Source organism: Triticum urartu, chromosome 7A (genome assembly GCF_056163025.1).
Source record: "Triticum urartu cultivar PI428250 chromosome 7A, HENAU_Tu73, whole genome shotgun sequence".
NCBI classification, from domain to species: domain Eukaryota; kingdom Viridiplantae; phylum Streptophyta; class Magnoliopsida; order Poales; family Poaceae; genus Triticum; species Triticum urartu.
Genome location: NC_141879.1, coordinates 182,242,687 through 182,251,956, shown reverse-complemented (window position 1 = coordinate 182,251,956; position 9,270 = coordinate 182,242,687). Strand labels below are relative to the sequence as shown.

Genomic DNA, 9,270 nt, shown 5'->3' with positions numbered 1-9,270 from the left:
AGTATTATGGAAGAGTTGAAGCAATTTATGAACTTCAATTCTATGGTGAAAACCCACCAAATGTCGTAGTCTTCAGATGTTATTGGTTCCAGCCGAGGGATACTAGAAGGACTCATGAACATATAGGGCTATTCGAAATCAAACAAAGCACCCATTTGGATGTTCCCGATGTCTATATTATGGCTCAACAGGCATCCTAAGTTTTGTATCTACCGTGGGCCTGTCAAAGTGATCCAAATCTCAGTGGTTGGGATGGTGTTTATGAAGTGTCGGCACGTGTTAGACAACCTCCCCCAATGAAGAGGATTACGAACCTCACATTAGCCAAGACACATATGACGAAGGAGAATTCTTCCAAGAAACACATCTTTCCAAAAAAACGTTTCAAGAACCTCTCTACTCCACCCCAAAACATTGAAGTAGACAACGATAGTGAATCTGACTTCACCCTTGAGCCAGAACAAGAACAGGAAGAGCCAGAACAAGAAGAAGTTACTGATGCAGATGACCTGTCAATGCTTGAACGATTACGTAAAGGAGGCCTTCCACATGTTGATGCATTTATTGACGATGTTGACGAGCATGTCACTGATAGTGATGATCATGATTATGCATTTAATGATCCCGGAACATATATAGACGATTCGGAGTAATATTAGTAATGTGAGGTATTCAATTTTTTATTATATATGTTCATGATGATGATACACTTAAATTATCTACATATTATTCATGTTAGGTATTCAAATTTTTTATGTTGTACTAATTTTGTTTACTTTTTTGTCATTGCAGGTGTTGACTGGATGGCGGGCAAGGGTCCAGAGTGCTCCGAGCCTCCTGCGAGCACTATTGGGAGGGGTGGTTCCATTATTCCACCCCAGCCACTCCGGAGAGCGCTGCTAGACAGTATGCAGACAGCAACGGCGGGAGCTTCTTCTTCGGCTGGGAGAGGTCGGGGGAGGACGAAGAAGGCTGCTAGAGGTGGACGTGGCAGCGGGAGAGGTAGGAAGGCGCCTACGCCTTCCTTGCCGCCACCCCCAGCTGATTCACCCGACCACAGCACCGCTCTGTCTGACGTGGACCCATCTCGGACTCCGGTCCATGAGCCTCAGGTCGCCGATCCTTCGCCCCACCTGACTCGTGTCGCCGATCCTTCGCCCCACGTGAGTCCGGTCCCAGAGTCTTCGTCCCAGAAGACTCCGGTCCCGGAGTCTTCTTCCCACGAGACTCTGGTCCCGGAGTCTTCTTCCCACGAGACTCCGGGGGCTAGTGGCCCTACTGATGGTAGAGAGGACACCTTTTCTGATGATAGCTACAGCGACGATGAGCTGGTTGAGAAGGGCAAGAAGGTCTACAAGCGTGGTTGTACAAAGCTCTCGTCCGTGCCGACGACCCCCAACCAGAGGTGGTTCATTGCGCCTAATGGGTTGAAGTAAGTGCATTTACTATTTTTTAACCTTTTGCCTTCATGTTCCTTCAAATTAATATCTAGTGCAATGTCCTTGTCATACTGCAAGGGCTGGGTACACCCCCGTGGTGTCCGCAAGCCCAACCAGGTCCTTGGTGTGCTATGCTGGGAGCACTTCCCTGGGTGGGGCACATTGCCCGGTGAGGGTCAGGTTCCACAGCTAGCACTGAGCTGGGAGCTGTACTCGGTTGCCCCGACCCCGTCGGAGGAGATGGTCGTTGGTGTCTTGTGCGAGATGGTGGCCGACATTGTGTTCCGCCGGTTTTGGGTAATTTCTCCTTACAGAATTAAAAATCAACACTACATAGTGATTGTACTAATCGGCGTTGTCTTTTTTGATTGCAGACCTTCTACAGGGTTTCAGAGGGAGAGCAGGAGGCCGCGTCTATGGTTGTCGAAACCGAGTGCAAGCGCCTACTTTAGAACTTATGGCATGAGGCTCGGGTGCAGGCCGTTCGAGACTACTATGCCTCGAAGGGTATTAGGAGGGCCAAGAAGAAGTGTCGCGGCAAGTTTCTGAGTAAGGAGAAGTACATGCAGGTAATTACCTATTCTTAAGGCCTTGTACTTAGTTTTCTTGATTTGATTCATAGGCGTAGCGCTGAAATTTCTCTTGACTAACTTAGGTCCCCCAAGATGGTGTGTGGATAAGATGGACTGTTGGGAGGCGTTGGTGGATGCATGGTGCTCTCCCCAATGGCTAGTCGAACACCATAGGGCCAAGGATAAGCGCGACCAAATGGAAGATGTGCCACACCATCAAGGGAGCTCCAACCTGTTTGAGTACGGGGAGAACTAGGTATGTGGTTTGCTACATGATTCATGCAATTTCATTATTCATGCTAGCATTTATCCCTTCCAAAATGACTTATATTAATATGCTTAGTTAGTTAGGAAATGGCATAACTACCTTGGATAGTTCATTTATGACATAATTAGCTCTAAAATGACATAGTAACCTTAGATAGCTCTATAAAATAACTAAATATGATTTAGTTAGTTAAAAATGGCATAACTACCTAGGATAGCTAGATAATGACCTAAACTAATCTTAGCTAGTTCATTTATGACATATTTAGCTCTAAAATGACATAATAACCTTAGATAGCTCTATAAAATGACTTAATATGCTTTAGTTAGTTAAAAATGGCATAACTACTTCGATAGCTCAATAACGACCTAAACTAATCTTAGCTAGTTCATTCATGACATAATTAGCTCTAAAATGACATAATAACCTTAGATAGCTCTATAGAATGCCTAAATATGCTTTAGTTAGCTAAAAAATGGCATAACTAACTTGGATAGCTCAATAATGACATAATTAGCATACTTTGGTCAAAAATGGCATAATAATCTTGGTTACCTCCAAAATGACCTAAACTTAGCTTATTTTCCTCGAAAATGACATGATAACCTTACTTAGCTCGAAAATGACCTATTTACATAGCAATATCATTCTTCATGCTAGCTTGAGCCCTTAACTAATATTTTGTTCCTCTCTCTCGGGCGCACCACAACAAGAAGCATGTGCCAAATCTGTTCGACCTCTATGGCATGGCCCATACTGCCCCGTACAAGAAGGCGAAGCCATTCACGGAGTCTGACCTAGATCATCTAGAGAGATTCACCAACATCTCCTCCCACCACAAGCTCATGAGGTACAGAGACGAGGGGAAGACAAGGAAAGGGGAGGACTTTAACCTGAGCCAGGATCCTTTTGATAAAGAGCTGGTGATGATGTCTGGTGGCGGGAGGTCCCCTAGCTCCATAGCGATTGGTGATGGACTGATACGTTGTCCTAGGACTCTCCCGCGGATCAAGAAGCGCCAGAGTAGCTCTGATCCTGAGATAACGCCTCATGCACGGCCCGTGGAGCTCGCCATGGTAGTTAGTTATACGGACTCTCTCACCTTTCCTCCATTACATTGTGTGTGTGTGTCCGTCGATGATTACAATGCTAACAAGGAGTGGTGTGTTGCAGGCCATGGTTGAGAAAGAGAGATTGAACACCCAGGCGCTTTTGGAGGAGGAAAAAAGGGAGGCGGCGGAGAGGGAGAGGGAGCTGGAGGAGAGGACGGCTAAGCTATTGGAGGAGGAAAGGAACAGGAACGAGGCATCCAACCGGGCCCTATACGAGCTCATCGTGGTACATTTCTCGTGCATATTAGCCCAATCATGCACATGATGTTCGCATTACTAACTAATATGACTGACTCGTGAGAACCAAATGTGCAGACCATGTGCGAGAAAAACGGTCAGCCCCCTCCATCGATGCCCCAGATTGCTCCGGCGACCACGGTGAGTTTGATTTGAATGGTCGTTAGTTACTAGTATTCACATTTCAGTCTGCGTCATGCTAACGAGACATTATTGGAAATGATCTTTGGTGCAGCATGGCTCCCGACAAGCATCGACCAATCCTTCTGCGTCTGGCAATGGCGGAACCCCGACCGGTCCTTCACCTCCTTCTACCACTGGCGCAGCCCCGACCATTCCTACACCTCCGTGATAATGGTATTTTTCTTCTTATTTAGCCTGTTTAGTCCATTTTTGACATAATTTAGCCTATTTAGTCCAAAAATGACATAATAAGATGAAGAAAATCAAGGAAGAGGAAGGAAAGAAGGAATAGGAAGAAAAGAAGAAAAGAAGAAAAGGCTTAGTTAGTTAGGTCAAAAATGGCATAATTAGCTAGGTAAGCTCCTCTTACTTGTTTTTATTCATAAATGGCATAATAACCTTGCTAACCTCATAAATGTCATATACTTAGCTTGTTGTCCTCTAAAATGACACAATAAGCTTAGTTAGGTCAAAAATGGCATAATTAGCTACGTAAGCTCAAAAATGCCATTTTTCTTCTTATTTAGCCTATTTAGTTCATTTATGACATAATTTAGCCTATTTAGTCCAAAAATGACATAATAAGATGAAGAAAATCAAGGAAGAAGAAGAAGAAGAAGAAAAGGAAAAAAAGAGAAAGAAGAAGAAGAAGAAGAAGAAGAAGAAGAAGAAGAAGAAGGAATAGGAAGAAGAAGAAGAAGAATTTCTTCTTCTTCTAGTCTTCTTCTTCTTCTAGTTTTCTTCTTCTTCTCCAAAATGAAGTTAGCTCTAAGTTAGCTCTAATATGCTTAGTTACCTAGGTTAGCTCAATAATGACCTATACTAAGCTGCTTTATATCAAAAATGGCATAATATGCTTAGCTCACTCAAAAATGGCATAATTAGCTAGGTTAGCTCCATTTTACCTAAGTATGCTTACTTCTTATTCTTCCTCTTCTTCTTCTTCATTTTCCTCTTCTTCTTCTGATTCTAGTCTTCTTCTTCTAACTTTCTTGTTTCCCTTTTTGCAGATTTAATTCACTATATGGAAGCTTGCATGGATGGAGTGCTTGTTTCCCTCTTCTTCTTTTCATTTGTATCGATGAAAAATGTGGAACTTGTTATATGGATGCATGGAACAATGTGTTGGATGAACATTGTGATATTACTGTAATATGTATGGATGGAACTGTGTTTCTTATGTATGTATGTTGTCATGGATGGAGCTATGTGTTGGATACATCATATGTCTGTTGTGCCTCTGGAAAAAAATATGTATATCTATGTGTGAATTCCTGTGAAATTAAATGGATTCAAATAAAAATAGGGGATATATAGCCTCTTTGTCGTCTACTAGCAGACGGTAAAGAGGACATGTGGCAGCTACCTGTATAAACTGGGAACACTGGCTGCCTATTTGGTCACTTTGTCGTCTGCTGGTGGACGGCAAAGTGACCAAATAGGACTGGCAAACAGGGCCAGCTATGTCGTCCGCCAGCAGACGGCAAAGATTCAAACTTCTTTGCCGTCAGCCGGCGGACAGCATAGCTGGCCATGTGGCAGCTTCTCAGTGATGGCCGAGCTGAGCTCTTTACCGTCCGTCAGCAGATGGCAAAGAGCGTCGTTAACCCCCTAACGGCTCTCAACCCACCCCACTACTGTCCATGATTTTTTCCGTCTGCTGGCCTCGGACGGCGGACGACACAATCCTCTGCCGTCGGTTTCTAAGAAGCAGACGGCAAAGAAGGCCTTTGCCGACAATCATTTAGATGGACAGTTTGTCGTCCGGCATGTATGCCTTTGTCGTCCGCCATGGCGGAAGGAAAAGAAGCTGATTCTAGCAGTGTAAGAGGTGTAAACCGATCGTTGATAATCCCCAAGTGCAAGGAATCATCGTAGAAATTCCCAAAGGTGGAAGTGATAAGTATGGAGTGTCGAACCCACAAGGAGCTAAAGGTAAGATCAATATTCTCTCAAGTCCTATCTGCCACCGATACGACTCTACGTACACCAAATGTTTGCTTCCATCTGGAAACGAGAAATAAAACTACGTTGTGGGTATGAAGAGGATAACTTTGCATGATATCGGAGAACTAAAATATAAAAATAGGTGTTGTTATCATAAAGTTTGAATATGATACTATATATTATAAATGGCAAGTGTGGAAAAATGATGGGTCGGTGTGTGGAATTATCCTAGGCAATTGTTAACAAGATCCATAGTCTTCATTGCAATTTTGTATGAGGGAGAGGCATAAGCTAACATACTTACTCTTCTTGGATCATATGCACTTATGATTGGAACTCTAGCAAGCATCCGCAACTACTAAAGATCATTAAGGTAAAACCCAACCATAGCATTAAAGTATCAAGTCCCCTTTATCCCATACGCAACAATCCCCTTACTCGGGTTTAAGCTTCTATCACTCTAGCAACCCACTATAAGTGAATCATGAACGTATTGCAACACCATACAGCAGGAATCCTTCATGTGTGCGTGGCATGGAAGGCACCATTGGACAGCACCAAAATAAAACATACAGCTCATACCAATCTAGAGCATCAATCAACCCAAAGACAAAAGAACTCTGCTCAAAACATCATAGGATGGCAACACATCATTGGATCATAATATGTGGCATAAAGCACCATGTTTAAGTAGGGGATTACAGCGGGGTGCGGGAGAGTGGACCGCGTAAGAGAGATGAGGATGGTGATTGATACATCTCCAACGTATCTATAATTTATGAAGTATTCATGCTATTATATTATCAACCTTGGATGTTTTATATGCATTTATATGCTATTTTATATGATTTTGGGGACTAACCTATTAACCTAGTGCCCAGTGCCAGTTTCTGTTTTTTCCTTGTTTTTGAGTTTTACAGAAAAGGAATATCAAACGGAGTCCAATTGACGTGCCAATTTTTGACGATTTTTTATGGACCAAAAGAAGACCCTGGAGTAAAAGAGTTGGACCAGGAGAGTCCCGGGGCATCCACGAGGGTGGGGGCGCCTGTCGGTGTACTAGAGTAGGGGTACCCTAGTACCCCGAACTCGTGCACGGGCAGTCGCAGTACCCCCGCGGCAAGGCTCGCCGGGTGACCGCCAAGACCCTCCGTGGCTACTTTGAAGACCATTCAAGAACAAAGTACTCAAGACAAGACCCCGGCAAGAGGAGCTTGCCGGGAAGAAGGCAAGACCCCGGCAAGAGGAGCTTGCCGGGAAGGCCATCAGAAGCATCCCAAGGCCCCGGCAAGAGGCGCTTGCCGGGAAGGCCATCCAAGGCATTCCAAGGAACTTGTCGCGGCGCGCTACGCGCCCCGACAAGGCCCGGTGAGCGACAAGCTCCCGGAAGTGACAAGTCGACGGCCGCGGCAAGGCGCTTGCCGCGGCAAGCCCCCACTCCACGCCCGCGCTCCAGCACATCCACCCACGTGTCGCTCCGGGGCCCCTCCCAAGCGCACGTGGCAGGAGGCTGTGCAGCTAGGGGCGTGCGGTGGCACGCAGGCGCTGACAAGACAACCATCGTGGCAAGACGGTGGCGTCCCTAGCGGTCCCTTTCGGTGCTGTCTAGGCGACACAGATGGGCATTTAATGCCCTTGTCCCCTGCCGTCAGGGTTAGGTATGATAACACTGTAGCAGCTAGCTGTGCCTACCCACGGCACCCTTTTCCACTTTTGCCCTCCGTTGCCCTATGTCGGTAACCCCTTGAGCATATAAAAGGAGGCCCGGGGCAACGTAGAGGGGGGTTCAGCAATTCCACACACTCACGCTCGATCTCGCTCCCGAGCTAGAAATCAATACCAATCCACAAAGCAGGAGTAGGGTTTTACGCATCCGTGCGGCCCGAACCTGGGTAGATCGCTCGCGTGCTTCGCCTCGATTTACTCCTCGCACGACCGACCGCCCGCGAGCTTTGCCTCGATCTGCTCTTTGCGCAACCTCCGCCCCCCGCCGAACCAAAAGGGACCCGGCCCACCGGTCCCATAGGTGCCCGTGGATCAGAAACCCCGGCATCTCTGGCGCGCCAGGTAGGGGGCGTCGAAGTTGTGTGAATCAGATCCGGCATTCTCGCGAGCCAGATCTTCATCTTCTTCATCGATCTTCGCCATCTTCATCAACATGCCACCAAAGAAGAAGGTTTCGGAGGCAGCTGCTCCGTCCACGCCGAGCCAGCCACCGCCGGAGCAAACGGCCGGTGGTGCAGGCGCCGGCGGAAGGGCACGCATCGACGAGGGAACTCACGGTGCTACCAGGTCCCAGGGCAAGGCTGCGCTGCCCATCGGCGGCGTGGCCGGCTCCCACAACGACCGGGCGCACTCCAAGACCTCGGCGTCCGTGCATGCACCGCGCCCATCTCAGGAGGCGCGGGACCGGCAGCGTCATGGTACTCACGGTACCATGCGCTCGCTGGACCCGGATCGGGCTGGTGGATCTCGGAGCGCTCCGGACCACCATGCACGTCAACCAGCCGGCGCGAGTGAGACGCGGTCGCCTGGACGAGATACTGCTCCTTCTAACATAGTTAGAAGTCCAAGCTTATCCCGCTCCTCGCACCGTTCGCTACCGCCGCCCGCCACCGCAGCCGAAGCTCTGGCGCGAGCTCAGCTGCTCCTAGACTACCCTCCAGCGCTGGACAAGATCGACGACTGGAGGGCCACTATCCAGAGTCTCATCGGTTTCGCCAGCGACGACACTCCTCGGCAGCCGACCACGTCGCAGCCGCAGCGAGTCAGCCAGGCACGAACCGGTGGTGACAAGACTGGTGGGGGTGCAACTACTGTGCACTCCCCACCCCAAAGGCCAAGATCACCGACTCGCCGGATCCACCTCGACAGCGACTCCACCGCGTCGTCTGATCCCCGAGCTCGTCGCGATCAGCACCAAGTTCTTCAAGAACGGCAGCGGGAAGACGCTCGTACTCGCATCGAGCACCGGAGAGAAGCGCGACGTGAGTCAGACCAGCGCGCTGGGCCCTCTGTTGACATGCATGCGCCAGGGGAACCAGGAGACTTACCGTACCCGGTAGGTTGCCCTGCGTTCACTCGTGAGCTGCGGCAAGTCCAGTGGCCCAGTATGAAGAACTTCAAGCCAGATGTACCAGAGAAGTACGACGGCAAGTTGCATCCGTCGGAGTTCCTCAGCATCTACACCATCGCGGTGCAGGCTGCTGGGGGACGAGACGACAAGATCCTTGCCAACTACTTCCCGCTGGTGCTTAAGCCCAACGTCAGGTCCTGGCTCATGCACTTGCCGGACAACTCCATATCCTCCTGGGCCGAGCTGTGCCATCAGTTTGTTGGCGCCTTCACAGGCGGCCACAAACCTCATGGCCAAGAGAGCGATCTTCATCTGCTCGTCCAGAAGGAAGGAGAACCCCTGTGCCAGTACATCCAGAGGTTCAGCCGTGTACACCACAACATCCCAAATATCCACCCCGCCGCGGTAATCAGCGCGTTCCATCAGAACGTGCGAA

At 48.4% G+C, this 9,270-nt stretch overlaps 1 pseudogene; it reads left to right on the top strand.

The window, feature by feature from the left end:
* The first annotated feature begins 296 nt into the window (after positions 1–296).
* Positions 297–4,827, top strand: LOC147958887 (uncharacterized; annotated as a pseudogene).
* Positions 4,828–9,270: the final 4,443 nt, after the last annotated feature.